At 43.2% G+C, this 16,461-nt stretch overlaps 1 protein-coding gene across 26 annotated transcripts in view; it reads left to right on the plus strand.

The window, feature by feature from the left end:
• MAP2 (microtubule associated protein 2) overlaps positions 1-16,461 on the plus strand; it is a 238,636-nt gene that overhangs the window by 64,183 nt on the left and 157,992 nt on the right. Inside the window, exon 1 of one of the 26 annotated variants that reach the window (XM_064452057.1) lies at positions 14,016-14,204. The exons of the other annotated variants lie outside the window; for them this stretch is intronic. The gene's annotated coding sequence lies outside the window, so the exon portion shown is untranslated. Of the gene's footprint in view, positions 1-14,015; positions 14,205-16,461 lie in introns of those variants that run through there. 26 annotated transcript variants of the gene reach the window in all.

Consider the following 16,461-nt stretch of genomic DNA (forward strand, 5'->3'; position numbering starts at 1 on the left):
TGTGGTCTCTGGTTTCTATCCAGTTCTATTTTTACCTCCTTTTCCTTTTTTTTTCTCCCCCCATTTTCTTTCTTTTTTTTTTTTTAAAAAATTTCCATTTAGCGATCCGTTACCATAACGGTTCTTACACCCAGCCAAGCTACAGTTTTAAAAGGTACCAACAAATGCCATGAAGGTAATATGTATCCTGGTCACATTTAATTGAAGCTTTACAGCCACATCATAAAGTCAGCATCAGCTGATTGGAGTGGATGAGAGTGAAGCCTTGGCTGTGCTTGTTATCATTGCTGAGCTAAAGCCAGGTCCAGGTAATTCTGTATTACTGTAGTCAGAATTGTTTTGTTCCTAACACTGCAAATGCTTGCATTGATGTACCATGTTACTCATGTGAATAAGGATCTATAAGCACATAAGTAGTTGCAGTAGCAGGCCTGATACCTGCCTAGCTCCAGTGAATAAAGCTGGGGAGACTCACACTGAGGGTGCAGGAGGAATCTAGCAATCTAAAGCCTGGTGTCATTGAAGGAGCTCTGAATGTATGGGCAGAGTGAGGAAATGAAGAGAGATCCAAGTAGGAGTGCAGGAGGGTAGAGATGTGAGAGGGGAGTCATTTAGAGCAGTCACTTTCCATTAAAGTAAATGGAAATCTTGGCTGCAGTTATAGAAATGTCATGCTGCAAGCCGTGTGTGTATTCCAAACCAATCTCAGTCTGTTTGAACTTTTTCCCAAGACTTCAGGAGTCTGGGAACCTTTCAGAAAACAGTTAACATCATGCAGGAGAGTGGGTTGGAGATACAGCTTTATGATGTTAAGAAACTGTGCTTGAAAGGCATTCTGACAGCCAGATTCCTAGAAATACAAAAGGAGGAAAGCAAGGTAATGCTGTGACAAGTTACTTTTTCACACATGATACTGTCAGCTTTGGAGTGTCGTGGCCTTCCTTGGAGAAGATTTGGTCCTCCTTCAGGCATGCCTTCCTCCCCCCCCCCCCCCCCCCCCGCCCCGCCCCGCCCCCCCTTGACTTTGCAAATCACATCTTTGGACTGGATCAAGCAAGCTGCACATTCTGCAGGCAGAATGCTAGAAGAATGCAGCATAAACACAGGGCAAAGGGTGGCCTTTCTAACTAAGGGGCAGTGGATGGTTATTTTGGTGCTTGCAAACAGTTAACTTGTGCCCACAGTAGGGTAATTAGATATTTAATTAGGAAGATGAACATCCCTGCTTTCTCATAGATAGTAACAGCTGACAAAAGATGCTGAGAACTTAGCCCCAGGAGTCATTTGGCGTCTGAAGCGCAGTTTGTGCAAGTCAGATCTAGCAACAGTTGCATTTTCCTCCCATTACATTCGTATCTTGAATGGTTGCTGATTATGTCTTAAATGTTCATTAACCTGGCTGCTCTAGGATGAACACATCTGGTCTTCTGATATTGGAAAGGGGAGGCATTTGTCAAATTGCTTTCAGGTTTTTCCTGTGGTTTCTGGGTACTTGTCCTTCAAGCCACTAAGACGCTTGTTAGCTTTCAGGGAACAAATGCTTCCATGTATTTTTTGTGAATATAATTTATTTCTTCAAGAGTGTGCTGAAATGGCCCATTTTCACATGAGATGTTGACAAAACTTTTGTGCTACAATGGCAACAAATCAGAGTGGCAGATTTGAGAAGAGGTGTGACTTCTGCCATCTTGACAAGGTGCCACCATTGCTTTGAAGCACTGCTGAGGGGCAGGGTGAATGTTTCTGGTCTTCATTAGGCACAGCTGCAGCCTTCACAGCAATAGCATTGGACTCAGGGCTGACATTTTGTTGCTGGAAATCAGATGGTTATTGCATGTTATTCCTGAGACTTGCAACAACATTTTGACTAAATACTGCTGGGGATAGGCTGGCAGGGGTGTTTGCTGTGAATCATCCTCACTAATGGAAACTATTTGATAGAGGAACAATCATTAGCAAGATGATGCTTCTGTTCTGAATCCCTCCTCCTTTTTTTCATTTTTCTCTTCCATGAACTGTTTTGTAAATTATCTTTCGGCTGGAGGGCCTCATTCACTTCCATTCTGGCAACAAGTACATTGGTATGAAGGGAAAATATCTTAAAAAACAGGAGGGGCTTTTTGTTATTTCTGAACTCCAAATGTGTTTGCTTCTGTTTGTTTTTTTTCTGATTTCATTTTGCACATAACTAACCATAGTTGACAGAAAATGTTGAATCAATCCCATAGCTAGTGCTACAGATGGACTGTTTAAAGGCATTTAATTTTGAAGTGCTAAACTGAGGAATGTAGACATTAAATAATAAAGTAAATAAAGTTGCCTTGGAACGCTGCTATTACCTATCGCTTTAGGAAGTCATAGGCTTCCTTGCTCCAGAAAAATAATCAAGTACAGTCTTAATTTTCAAGCCCGTAAATAGACTCTAGGGGATTACATACATGTTATACTCCTACATAAGACTATTTTTCTAGGCTGTGGCCAGAACTCTTAGGTGTGAATGTCACTGTGTGCTGTCTGTCTGCTTAAATGTCCTTCTGCTGTGGGTTTTTGGTTTGCAGAAGGGGTGTTACTGAACTCTACTCCTGTCTTGAGAACATCAACCTCACGGTCAGTGAGCCTGCAGAGTGAATGGAATGAAATGTGCAAACCAAAGTTTTAAATGTAGCGCATCTGCTGCAATGTCTGGAGTCCACTATGCCTGGGGGTGGGATAGAAACTTGGAGGAAAGACTGGTCCATTCCAGTCTGGCAATGTCTACATCCCAAATATTTGCACTGAGAGCATAGGAAGGACTCTGCTTCTTTTTAAATCCTACTCATGTAACCCAGGTTACATCTCCCTAAAGAAAAAATGTGTTTCTAGTACCAGAAGAGGGTCTCTACAGCTGTTTAACACCACACCAGATGAGAGAGACAGTTCCTTCCCAATTGCAGCCCAAACACTTGAAGCTTCAGATGGTAAAGGTTTTGGTGTGTGTGCACGTTCACCTGTGCAACTTGCTATTCCTTAACAAAACTAAACTGCTCACTATTATCCCCATCTTTGGAAACACACAGATGTCTTGTTTGACTTCAGACTGATTTGAGCTGTAGAATTACTGCTCCCTTCCCTGATCTGATTTTAAATGTTCTCTGTGGGGCAGGGGAGTGAGCGCTCTAGGTGAAGCATATGGGATCCATCCAGGAGACGTCTGTGGATGCCAGTATGAAGTAGACAGTCAAGGCAGATTCTTCAGGAGCTTGAATATTATCAGAGGAGGGAAAGAGGTTTTGTGCTTCTGTGCACGCAAGCCAGTTTGCACCAACACTTTCAGGGTTGTCCTAGTGTTGGTTCAGCTAATTGAGAAACATCAAAGGCCTTGAGTGGTTGCATTCTCCAAGGCTCCTGGTGCCTTTCAACAGGAGAAAACCATTATCAAAGCGATGCTACAAGGACTAACCCAAATAGGTTGTTTTATCTGGGCTTCAGGCAGCTGCCATTCCAGTTTAATAATACTAAGCCCTACCTTTCATTTCTACCCTTCAAGTCACCAAGGCCATCTCTCTTGTCCTCTACTCATGTAAAGCAAGAAACGATTCAAGATGCTTTCCAGGCAGGAGAATGAGGAAAGCCTCTGAGACTCACCAAGTGGCAGCAAGGGGCCCCACCAGCTTGATGCACTGTTTCATAGCAAGGAATGCAGTGGTGAGCCCTATGTGAGGAGCCGAGGTTCTCAGCAAGGATGCAAGCCATAGCCTTCCTTTCTTGGCATGTGTGGGGCAGTTGGCAAAGGGGTAGCTTTGCTGGCAATTTCTTTGCTGGAGACTTTTCTGCTAAAACAAGTGCTCTGTGCCCCCACTGGACTGCCCAGGTATGAAGCTGGGGCTGAGAATTGATCCCTGGATTTCTAATATTCGCAATCCTGGATGTGTGCTTTTTATTTCCTTACCTGCTATGCCTCTCAGACTTCCGTCTTGCATCCTTTTCAATTTCTTTATTTTCTTTCAGTTTCTTTTTCTCCTGATCCCTTTAAAGGGAGTGGTGTGCATGTAAGTGTAAGCTTTAGCAAGACTTCAGAAAACAGGTAGGTTTGCATTTGTATGGAAGGCTTTTATCCCGTGTTGCTCTTGTATTAGGACAGCAAGTATGGTTTAATAAATAGTACATAAAACACTCATGTTTTTGTGAGCCTATAAAGATATGCTGTGTTTTTATGCATGCTATAATACATGATACTGGATCTTCCATTTAGAATGTGGTGTGCACTTTCTTTCTTTCTTTGATGTAATTCAGTTGACAGCAGCAGGGTTGTTCCTGACTTACACGTAGAAGAATGAACAGGGAGTAAAGAGCAACACAAGTTCACACTGAGTGTGTGCTAACTCACTTGCTCATATTCTTACGGGTAGCAGAAAATGCTTTTAGTGTACTCATGAGAAATGCATCAAAGTAGTGTCTCAGATATCAAGTTCAAGACTAGGTACTATTTTAACTAAGGGCTGCGTAAAGCCAGGGGCTTGTGATATGTTCTGTAATGAAGGTGAAAATCAGTGTTTTTAAGTGGGAAAGGACTAACATCCAATGATGTGACCAATTAACATGCAGGACTGTGATTTTTTTTTTTTATTTTTTCTTTTAAATTACACTTCTAATTAAACTGGACCAAAGTCGAGATAAACAACATCCACTGCTCTCCCTTCATCAACACAGCAAGTCACAGAAGGCATCATAGAAGGCTCTCGGGTTGGTCAAGCATGATCTCCCCTTGGTGAATCCATTTGACTATTTCTGATAACCTTCTTCTCCTCTACATGCCTGGAGATGACCTCCAGGGTGAACTGTTCCATCACCTTCCTGGGGACAGAGGTGAGGCTGACTGGCCTATAGTTTCCCAGGTCCTCCTTCTTGCCCTTCTTGAAGATTGGAGTGACATTTCCTCTCCTCTTGTCCTCGGGCACCTCTCCTGTACTCCATGACCCTTCAAAGATGATGGAGAGTGGCTTAGCGGGAGCATCTGCCAGCTCCTTCAGCACTCACGGCTGCATCCCATCAGGGCCCATGGATCTGTGGGGATCCAGTTCGCCTAGGTGTCCTCTGACCCAGTCTTTCTCAACCAAGGGGAAGTCTTCATTTTTCCAGATTTTCCCTCTCTTCTTTAGGGGCTGGGACGCCTGAGGGCCAGCCTTAGCAGTAAAGACTGAGGCAAAGGCAGCATTCAGTAACTCTGCCTTCTCTGCATCCTGCGTCGCCAGGGCCCCTTCCTTGTTCAGGACTGGGCCCACTGTGACCCCAGGCTTCCTTTTATTGCTGATGTATTTAAAGAAGCCCTTCTTGTTGTCTTTGACATGCCTTGCCAGATTTAATTCTAAGTGGGCCTTGGCCTTCCTTGTTGCATCTCTGTATGCCCTGACAACATTCCTGTATTCCTCCCATGAGGAATATGAATGTATGAACAAATGCAACCCTGCCAGTACAGAGGGGGTTGGACTAGGCAGTCTCCAGAGGTCCCTGCGAACCTTGGCTAGTCTGTGATTCTGTTTTGAGAATGCAGAAGGACTTTTCCTTTTTATAAAGTAGTTTGCTTTGTGCTCTCCTTAGTTTTTTGACAGCATGTTTTATTTGGGACCTTTCCAGTCTGTGAGTTAGCTCATCTGAAAATCTTCCTTGCCTTCTCCTTCCCTCTGCTGGGGCCCAATCTCAGATGTTGATGTTTCATCATGGTGGTCTACGAAACTTGCCTTTTTATGGTAGTTCTTGCACCTCTTTCAGCTCTGGGTGTTTTTGCAATGTGAAATAAGAAGTAGGCTCCAGCACATCAGGCCTCACTGTGCCTGGCCAGAGCCTAGCTTTATATCTGGATCAAAGCATCTGAAGTGTGCTTAGGTGGAGCCATCTTCTCCAATTTGCTGGTGGCTGTCAGTAGCTTGCTTTGCCTTTCCCATGCCAAAGTTGTCCAGATCACATGAATAGTCTGGGCCTGTGCTAAGATGGTGAATATGACTAATCTCTTTGTTCAGAGAGCTTGGGTTGAAGCATCCTCTTAGCATGAGCCAGGGATTTATAATATGGATGGTGGGTGAGTCTGATCAGACAGCAGGCTCTTAACTGATGGTGTAGGCATGTGCTTAGCGTCTTCTGTTCCTCTGGGGCTTTCTGAGGACAGCTTGGTCTTGCCTGCACTTCTTGCTAGCTCAGTTTTCTCTTCAGCCAATGCTCTGTTGTGTCTTAGCTTTTTCTTCTGTGTACACCAAAACTGGGTGACTCTGAAAGAGGAACATCTTGCTCTCCTGTCTACAGTGTTTCTAGGTTAATAAATAGAGGTTTTACCATTGCTCATCTGGGGGAAGAAAAAGTATTGTAACTGGTGAAGATAAATCGTCATCATTTAGGACTCTATTGCAACTTCCAAACCTAGGTGACAAAGGGTCAATACACCAAAGATTGATGTTTGGGAGTTCAGAGCCCTTTTTTTTTTTTTTAATTAAGGATTATTTGGTTTGATGATTAGATGAATGGGAACAGCAGTAACTAAGTCAGCAGCAAGCCTGCCAATGACTCTAGTGGGCTTGTGATGAAAACTGTTAAGTAGTTGACACACAGCTCAAATTGTGTGCAGAAATCAATGGCAGAAGTAAATCGTACAGACCATTAACCTTGGGACCTGCAGAGGGCAAAACACAGAGCCTTTCTGTGTGGAGGACCTGTAGTAACTCAGTATTTGGAGATGTGTGTGCAGGGGAAATGCCTAAATAAAAGGTACATAAACAACTCCAAATCAGTTCCAAGTTCTCTGAAGGAAGGGAATGGAAAGGGGTAAGTATCTGGTAGGTATAGATGTGTTACCATGGTGACAAGAGCCGATAAACTAGAGCAAAACCAGGGCTAATCTATAACTGAAAAGTGTAGCAGATGCAAAGATGCATTGCTATTTACAGAGTGAGGTATGTAGTAGTGAACATGCTGCTACATCCATCGTGCTCAGTCCTGACCTCTTCTTGAAGAGTACTTTTATTTACTGCTGGTTTCCAAAGGTTCCTCATCATTTAGAACACATGCATTTATTTCTTTTAACAGAAAGTTAATGACACCTGCCAACATCTGATCCCAGTCAGAGCTTTTTATGTACTGCACATAATAGGCTTATGGTACACATAGTTTACCTGTTAACCATACTGGCTTCAAAAAGCGAAGCCAACTTTGGTCCATAACTTCTGGACTCTCTCTTCATTTGCACTATGGAAGCTACACAGTCCTGTAAAGAGATAACATTAAAGCTGTGAGTCAGTGAAGCCACCAAGCACATGATTTACTCTAAGTGCTTAAGTGCTTTGCCAAGTGAGGATGGGTTGCCCAAGTGCCTAAAGTTACACAGATGCTTAAATGCTTTGTAAACTCAGTGTTTAAGAGTATCCCACAGGATGCTGTAGGAACTTCCACTGAAGTGAGTGAGTATGAAGGGGACCTTGTGCAGCGCTCAGCAGCTACAAGAATTGTGTGAAAGAAAGGGTATTCTTGATGTTACACTCTTGCATATTTTACTGTGGGGAAAAAAAAAGTCACCAAAAGGCATGATTTCTGGGTTTGGTTTTTTTTTGTGTGGTGTATAATACGATAAGAGTTTGGATAATTTAGTCAGTATTAAAACCTTCCTTGTGTATAAAACCAGTATATGGAAACAGGACAGAATTCCCCGGACAATCCATCTTTCAAGGTTGTGAATAGTCCTTTTCATTTCCAGAGAAGTTTTTAAAAAGTGTTAAAATAAGGAGGAAATCTTCCAACTTAAAATCGTATTTATGGTCCATCCCTTACAACAGTTTTCAAACTGATGTTAAACACTGGGGTACTTATGTACAAGTGTTAGTGGAATTGTGCGCTTTGTTTTACTTGTGTTTTTAAAACAAGAGAGATACTTTAAAAAACAAACAAAAAATCCTGGTATAAAATGCTGACTTTCTGCCACATCTAGGATTTTGTCCTCTAGCCCAAGTAATCTAAAATAATAAAAGATTTGCTGCTTTAAATAGAAGTTGAGGCAGTTAAAGTAATAGTCTCTGTCTAGAGAAACTGTGTATTTACACCACATAAATGAAGGAGGGCTTTCCCCCGCCTCGATATTTAATGATGGCTGAGATGGCAGACTCTCTGGGACAGTGATCTTCCTCTGTCTTTCAATAATACCAGCATTTTAAAAATCTGAAATCTTTTCTGCTGCACCAGTTCCCACTGAATGAAAATAGGTGCATATGACTTCATGCAAAGTAGCATTTTACCCCACCAAAGAAGAGGTCCTGGAGTTACTAGAAAATGTTTGTGATACACTTTTGCTACTCATTTGCCATAAAAAACATTGATACTGTACAACACCTATGTATCTAAATTAATCTTGCTGTGCGTTTGTGCAGTACATGGTACAACGCAGCCCCATTCTCATCTGTTTCCTAAACACTGTTGCAATCAAAATAAGCAGAAGTAATCTTTGGCTTAATAGGTGTAACCTACAATAAACTTGCTCACTAAAGTGCTCAGGTGCAATACTGTTGTACTGAGGGAGTATTGAGAGTGTAGATGGAAATGAGAATTTCCTTTGTGGGAAAACAGAACAACTAAGGGCAGCTTTTCAGCGTGGTGCCTCCTGGTTGAGCTTAATGAGCCAAAGCACGTGCAAAGTGTGGAGAGGGCAGACCTGCAGCGTTGCGCACTGCCACAGCCTTCGTTTGGTGCAGGGTAGGGTGGCAGCATGTGGGGCAGAGCTGTAGTGTCATTTAGTTTCTGTTTAGTAGGTCAAGTTGGTGCTGAGACATTAATCCCTTTTAGAAAGACGCCTGCTTTGCCTTGTTACAGCCATGGCAGTCGCTGCCGGGGAAGGGAGCCGCTGAAGCGGAGCAGCTCCTGGGAAGCAGGCCTGTGATCCAGATGGTGGTCGAGTGGCCGTACATGGGTTAGCTTGCTCCTGTGATGTCCCTTTGACAGGGCACTGAAGCACCAGGCCTGGCCTTGCAACAAGTGAGCAAAACGTGGGGAGAGGACCACACCTCCACAAAGTGGTGCCAGTAAGAAGCCTGGTCCTGGCCGAGCACAAAAATGGGAGAAGCTGTAGTTGTAAAGAGATGATACAGAATGTAAAATTGTAAGAGACAGGCACTTCTGCAGAGCAATTGAGTACCGTTATGAGTTTATTGGTGGTTGTAAGGTTGGGCTTTTTGGATACCACTGATGAGGCATGAAAGCTGTGCCAAGTCTTGATGTGAAGGAGGCAAATCAAATCTTTCCCCATTGAGCAAATCATTAACTCCATGCTCCCTACGAGAATGTTTTTCATGTTGGCCTGGCTGGTTTAATGTGAGACATTTCAGGAAAAAAAATTCTGTGATTGGACAAAAAGGTTCAGTTTCATTGTAGTTTTTCTTTGTTTTGGGGGGTGGGAGTGGCAAAACTCAAACCCCCGAATCAGTTGAGGAAAAAAGCTGGAAGATTTTGTGGATGTTTTTATTCTTCCACTTTCTTCTCATATTTTTCCAGTTCAGATACTGTGTATCCTGTGAACTTAAGTATTTACCCCAGTACTTCTAAGGCTTGGAGCTATATATGAGAGGAGGAAAGAGGCCATGCATTTTCTTTCCCCCCTGCCCACCCCTCTGTACTTTGCTCAATTACTTTCTGTATTCATACAAATAAAAAAGATAATTGTTTTCCTCCTAACCTTGTTTGAAAACAGCCTTCATTAAACTCTTTCCTGGGAGGAGTGTTGGATGGGACACCAGCGTGTTAAAGGCCTTCTCTGTCTGGCTTGGGGAGCGCCTTACATAAGGAGCAGTCCCACAGCGGCAGAGCTGAGGGCGCGGGGACAGACGGCGCCTTTTAACGTGACCCTGACTGAGATCACTTACGGAGATCTTGCAGCGCCTGGGGTGGCCCTAGGAAACAACGTGGTGGTTCTTCCCCACCAGCCAAAGTGCCTCTGTGCTCCACCAGATCCATATTGGCATAGCCCTGCTGCTGCCTGCTGGGGTGAAAGCAGCACGGAGCTGTCTCCGGCCCTTTTACTACAGACAAGCACTGCAAGGGAGACAAGACTTTGTCATCTAATAGCACCCCGCTGCTTGAAGAAATGATTGGTCTTTTTATGGCTTATGTAGTATTTTTCTTGTGCCTTCCTAGCTGCTTTTTCTCACCAAATGACCCAGCTAGTGCCTAGAAAGTGTTCATGGGATTGCTTCTGAATTAAAACTTTCTGCAGTGTAGCAATATGCACCCCACGGTGCATTGCACATCACAGAAAATGGAAGGTTAAAATCTAGCAGAAAGGCTCTTTGCTGCCCCTAGCAGCAGGATATTAGCTCAGAGGGAATGCAGTGGGACAGAAATGACGATCTATTAAATTGAAAATCACAATAATGGAGGGGAGAAGCAGCTGTGTTGGGAGCTGCCAAAACTGCATATAAAAATATTTGGGTGGGTGAAGGAAGTTGGTTAGCCAGAAGTTAGAGCTTGTTCCCCAGTTCCCTCGCTCTAGCTCAGGCATCTAGTGCAATCATTGGTGCTAGCGTTGCTTTACTTTTGATTCACTGTCCTTACTGATAGAAAATTTCTTCCAATAAATACCTATATTTTTAGTGCCTTGATAGACCTATTTTTCATATCCACTGCACCTGTCTCTGTTGTACACAGTAATCTTGTAAATGTTTGGATATGATACTTTTATCATATCTCTTTTCAGTATTGTCTGAACTTAACTCCTATTAATTTAGTCTTTCTGTATAGGTCTTACTTTATTGAAGTAGTTATTTTTATTGCTGCAGCAAACTGGATAGCCAAAGGTAATGAACTCCAAATAATCCTTACAGAGGAATGGCTATCAGTCTGTGGTGTTTATGGAGGGGCTGCAGTGGCTTTGACAGCTCTGCTGACCTCAGCTGTGGCTGTATGACACAGGTGAGGAGGGGAATGCTGCTGAAACCAAAATGTGTCTCATAATGTTCTGAAGTCCTATCCACAGTTGTATTTGGTTCAGTGGCTCAGCAAGCGATTGCTTAAATCTGAGCTTTTTTTCTGCTCTGTCAGCTTTATCCTTGGCCGCATAAGTACTCGGAGCAAGTTGCCCTGGAGAATTCAGCCGTTGGCTGCTTCTAATTCAGAAGACAGATTTTCTGGATTGTGAATAACATGTTTGCATCCTTACATTTCCCTGCGGTTCTGTCAAACCAGAGCTTTTATATTTCAGCTTAGGGGGACAACGAGAGGTGGAAGGGGAAGAGTTGAAAAAGGGCAGAACTGCATTCAGTTCAGGAAGAAAAGCAGTACTTTGCACCATCCTGGCCTGCCGTCTACGATGGCTACCCTGCTGCTTGTCATGCAGCCTGGCAGTGGCTGCGGGATGTTTAAATGTATGAATACCTGGTTGCCATTGAGACACTTGTCTTTCTATAAGTGCAGCACTGCTGCCATGCAGCAAACCTACCTGGATTCGGGTATTAGGACTTTGTCACCAGCCCACAATCCTGTAGATATTTAGGGTTTGTTTATACATGTAGACATTCCTCACTCTACTATAGAGGTGAAGGAATGGTGATTTAACAGTAAGTAGGCTGCGTGACAATATGGTGACTACTTAAGCAAGCAAATTACTTTGCACTCTGTATTAGTTTACTGGTTGTGTGTGAACTTCTCATAGGCCTCTCTCAGTCCTATTGAGGGCGCTGGGGAGATAGTAGAGGGAATCACAGGACCACTTCAACATGCTGTTTATGGTGGTGTCTCTTCTGGGCTGAAGGCTTTGCTGGTGCATGTGTATATGGCTGCAGCAGCGTGCTGTGAGCATTTGTGCTTGTGAGAGTCTGGGCTTCAAGAGCAAACCTTATCCTCTGTAAGTGAGAGGAAGCACACATGTGCTGGAGCAAGCAAGCTGGGGAAGCTGCCTCATAGTGGTGCAGGGTGAAGAAGGCTGTTACAACAAAATGATCCACATTTATTTAGAAAGTGCTCCTGAGTAATTTAGTGGGCTTGACACCAGTTTGTGACAATACACTTTGAAGTGTTGTTGGTATCATCAACCAGCTTGTGCCTGGCTGCTGCTTTTTTGTGGCTTCTCTTGCCCTGCTTCTTGAAGAACTGGGTATCTTTCTACTGGCCATAGGAGCTACACGTGACATGGTAGATATTATGATGCATCAGGTTCACTTCGTCCATTCACTGTCTTCTCATTTGCTTTAGTAATGACTATAAATCTAGCAATTCCTGCTCTGTAGAGAGCCTGCACCTGGGGTTTCTGTCAGTTATGGCTTATAAGGAACGGGCAGGTGAGGCCGAGATGCGAAATACCGATATATAAATGGCTGGTTACAGAGCTGTGTTTCTGTCAAGTATTTATGGTGGTATAAGAATGAATGACAATTAATTTTGTGCAGTCCATAAAACATTAGAACAGAGCCGATTCAGGCACATAGTCTCATAAAGCACATGCCATCTCTGAAATAACAGTGGTTTCTTAAACACTCATGCAGAAGAGGTGCTTCTGATGCAACTATTTATACAGGATGTTTAAGAAACTATTTTAGGTATCTTCCTCAGGAAGTGTATTTCATGTTTCTTACTGCCAGGTTTTACTGTTTGCGTCTAATGCAGTTTTAGTTAAGTAAGGGCAGTTATCAGTAAGATTAGTTTTGCATTTAAAGTCACAGGTATTGTGCTCATACTGTCCTTGAAGAAGGAGCTTGTTCCTTCAGTAAGCCAATATGTTATGAAGTAGGCTTCCATGCAGTGGTGTAAACCACCATCAGCTTTTAGTAGTAGTTAGAAAGGAGAGGTAACACATGTCTTTGCAAATTAGGACAGGCACAGACGAATGAGTTAAATTGAATGTTGGCTTATTGAAAGTGGAGAGTGCTGGTGTCCCATCCAGACCAGGTGGATGATAACAAGTACAAGCAGCTACAGAGGCTTGCCATCGTTCGAGATTGCAGAAGTTCTGTGCTTGAAAGCACAGGAGAACCAGGACTTCATGCAAGTGAAATATTCACGGTAATTATATTTATCTGAATATTTATATATTGATTCATGACATTGGCATCAAGCTGTTGGATTAAAGGTTGCTTGACCCTAAAAAACTGTGCTCATGAGAACACAAAATTCTGCTTTGTGATTGTGCAAATGGGACCCCATTGCAACTGGGTGAAACATAAGCATACAGCTTGCTTCTACCAGCAGCCACACTTCTGAAAAAAAGCTGAACTGGCAGAAATGGAGAAATCTTGTCCTGGGGTCCACCCAAGAGAAGCATCCAACTGCTTTTAGATACAGCATTTGGCACAACAGCCTGGTGTGAGGAAGCGCTGCCTCAGGGAGTGTGGTGAGTCTCTTGGCAGTGGCATAGGTCTCTGTGGCTACAGACTCTCGAAAGGAGGAAGAAAGCCTGCCAGAGTCACATGTCAGTGTTTTGAGGGCCCCTTTAGGTAAAGTTTGTTTAGCTTTCTAGGAAGCTGCAGTATTTAATCTGACCTGAAGCAGCAAACAGATGGAGGGGTATATTCTGTCAGGGAGCGCGCTGTATTTTTGGCTTTCACTTCAAGCAAGAGGTTTGTAGGTGGCTTGCTTAGTGTTCTATGAATTTGATGCTCTATATATTGCTAAACTGGGCCTTTTTTTGTAAGTAACATATATAATTTTGCGTCCTCCTTAAGCTTAAACTTCTTTGCCCAGAAGTTAAAAATGGGTTCCTTCAAAATTAGATGCCCTGTTAGACCATACGTTCTGCTGCTGCAGGGAGCAAGTCATTCACTTTGGTTTAACTGGGAGTTATTTATATCCTGCAGTGGGACCATGTATTTCATTTTTCAGATGAACCAGTGAATTCTAGCTTTGTGTTTACATATCTGAAAGACAGGATTCTTTCAGGATTCTTTTCTTTATAAGGCTTTTAAGTGAACTGATGCTTTTTCCTATTAGGTTGAACTCAACTTTCACCAGTGTGTGTTGAGAAACTTCCCTCTCTCCCTGAGACCATGTCCAGTTAATAGAGGAGGAGAAAAATTAACATTCTTGGGAAGATTTGTTATCATCATGTAATACCTTAGAAAATAAAAGCAAAAATAAAATTGTTGCAATACTGCTTAAATAAATGGCAGTAAAAGTTGGAGGCTCAGAAAAAGTGTTGTTCTCCTTTTTTCAGGGAGCCATTCAGCATTCCAAACTGGCTTGTGCTCGGAGAAGTAGACATCACCAGCAAGGTATTTCCTGGCTTCTTTTGCCAAATGCTGATAATAATAACAACAAAAATAAAAATAAAAAAGATTCAGATATGAACTAAGCTACTTGTGACTTCACTTGGCAGTGCAAGCCTGCTCTACATAACTTCTGCCTTTCTTTTGTTACTCATATGCCTGCCAAGAGCTTCTGAATTAATTTGCCCCCTTCTCCCTCTCCCCCTACCCCTGTGCCGAAGTGAAGGCATAGCATATCGCCCTTCGTGAGCCAGAGGAACATATGGGCTGGGGGAGCTTCAGCTGACCAGACCAAGGGCTCTGCTGTGATGCAAGGCACCACTTGAAGCAAGGGCAGTGCCTTGGCCACAGAGACCGGTTGTCTCTTTGCTTGGGCTTTACATGGATGCCTAATTCGTGTCAGATCCTAGCCCAGCTTTAAAATGCTTCAGATCCTTTGATCTGTGGTTACATCAGGGAAAGCAAATGAAAATGTCTATAGTGCAGAGTGATGGAGAGGAAAGGGAGGGAGGTTTGTACGTGCAGGGTGAAAGCCTGATCCGCTGCAGACACACAAGAAGAAGCCACAGCCTTCCCAATGAATTTCAGTGTCACAGGGAAGGATATGAGAGCATTTCTGAAGTTTCAGAGTCCTGCAGAGAGTAACTAGGAAGGAATGACTGTGAATTTCTTTCACATTGAGGGGAGAGGAAACACGTGAAAACATTTTAAGTGTGAGGCTCTAAGCTGCCTCTGCTTATGAAGCGGTGGTACCCTGAAGAGGCAGGCTTAGATCTGTGGTACATTAAAATGAAGTAACAGTTTCATGGTAATTGATAGTGTTTTATGACACATCAGTTCCAGTTTCTGCCTTGTTAAACACTTTTAAAGCTGGTTCACTGCACCCAGCTTCCCTTCCTTAACTGCTAGGAACTCTGTGAACCACCGGCTTGTTCATCTCCAGCCAGAGCTGGAAATGCTGGATTGGTCCCAGCCTCCTGTTTTGCCTAGGCAGCACCTGCATTTCCTCGGGTAAAATCTAATATGCAAATGTAAGCATCATTTCTGGAATCAGTTAGAAACTGTGCATCCACATGGTCCTCTGTGTGTATGTGTAAGTTGCTCTTCTCTGAATTGTTAAATTCATTGTGGAAAGGAAAAATGCTTCCCGTGGAGCTTGATTCTGATAAGCTTCTAGAAGTTAAAATGAAGAGTTACTGTCCAGAAATCACTTTCTTTTCGCACACCTTCCCTCTAATTCTGTATGACCTCACCTGAAGCCTTTTATCTGACATTGGTTTTGGATTGAGTCTGCAATGCTGATGGTGCATTTGGCTGTAAAGATGAGATTGGTAATGGTTTAATTGATTTTCAAGGGAAACCACTGCAGTTTCAGGTAATGTATGCTAACACTGAGGTATGGGCTGCTCAGAGCTAATAATAACCTGGCCAACCTGACCTGCCTTGGCTTTAAAAAGCCTACTAGAGCTTGCTGTGTCCTTGTAAAGAGATTTTGTATTTTTGTGTCTGTTTGCTGCTGGATCATTACTGTGAGTCTGCTTAGCTTTGCATGAGGATTTAATTGTCAGCATATAAACAAACCAGGTTGCTCTAATTATTTCTCCTGCCAAGACTTTGACCATGTTGTAGTGGCTCCTTAGGATGGAGGGGCTTTCAGTGAGGGGTTGAAAAAGCTGTACCCGCCCAGTTTGTACCAGAGGATGAAAAAATATATAGACTCTTCTTGAGCTGTTTCTTGGGGCAGCATATGATTTGTGTATCTCAATGCTGTTTCATGAAAGCTCAGGTTAACAGCCCTGTATGTTTTATTAATACATACCATGGCAGTTTGACAGTGGAAACAGGGCATCCTTGTTAGGCATCCCATGGCTACTTCAGAATGGCAGCAGCAGCAGGCTGGAAAAACTGCAGTGCGCTAACTCTTGCCTGACCTGCTATTCCTAAAAAGTTCCTGCCAAGGAACTCAGAATGAATCTGAGTTTTATTTCAGTGCACTGAGGAAAAATACTTGAGAGTTTGGAGATTAGTTGTCAGCGCTGGAAGTGGGGCTTGCCAGAAGTAGTGACAGACCAAGCTTGTAAGGCAAACAATGCTACACCACGGGCTGACAATATCCCCCCGTAATCTGTGTTAAAAATAGATTTTACAGGCTCCAGTTTTAGCATGATCCATTCAGTAATTCATATGGCATTCCATATGTTAGGGTGAGAGAGGTGGAAATAGTGGGAGTTGGGGAAAAAGACACTGACTGATCCAGATCCTT

This window comes from Phalacrocorax carbo, chromosome 5 (genome assembly GCF_963921805.1).
Source record: "Phalacrocorax carbo chromosome 5, bPhaCar2.1, whole genome shotgun sequence".
Taxonomy (NCBI): domain Eukaryota; kingdom Metazoa; phylum Chordata; class Aves; order Suliformes; family Phalacrocoracidae; genus Phalacrocorax; species Phalacrocorax carbo.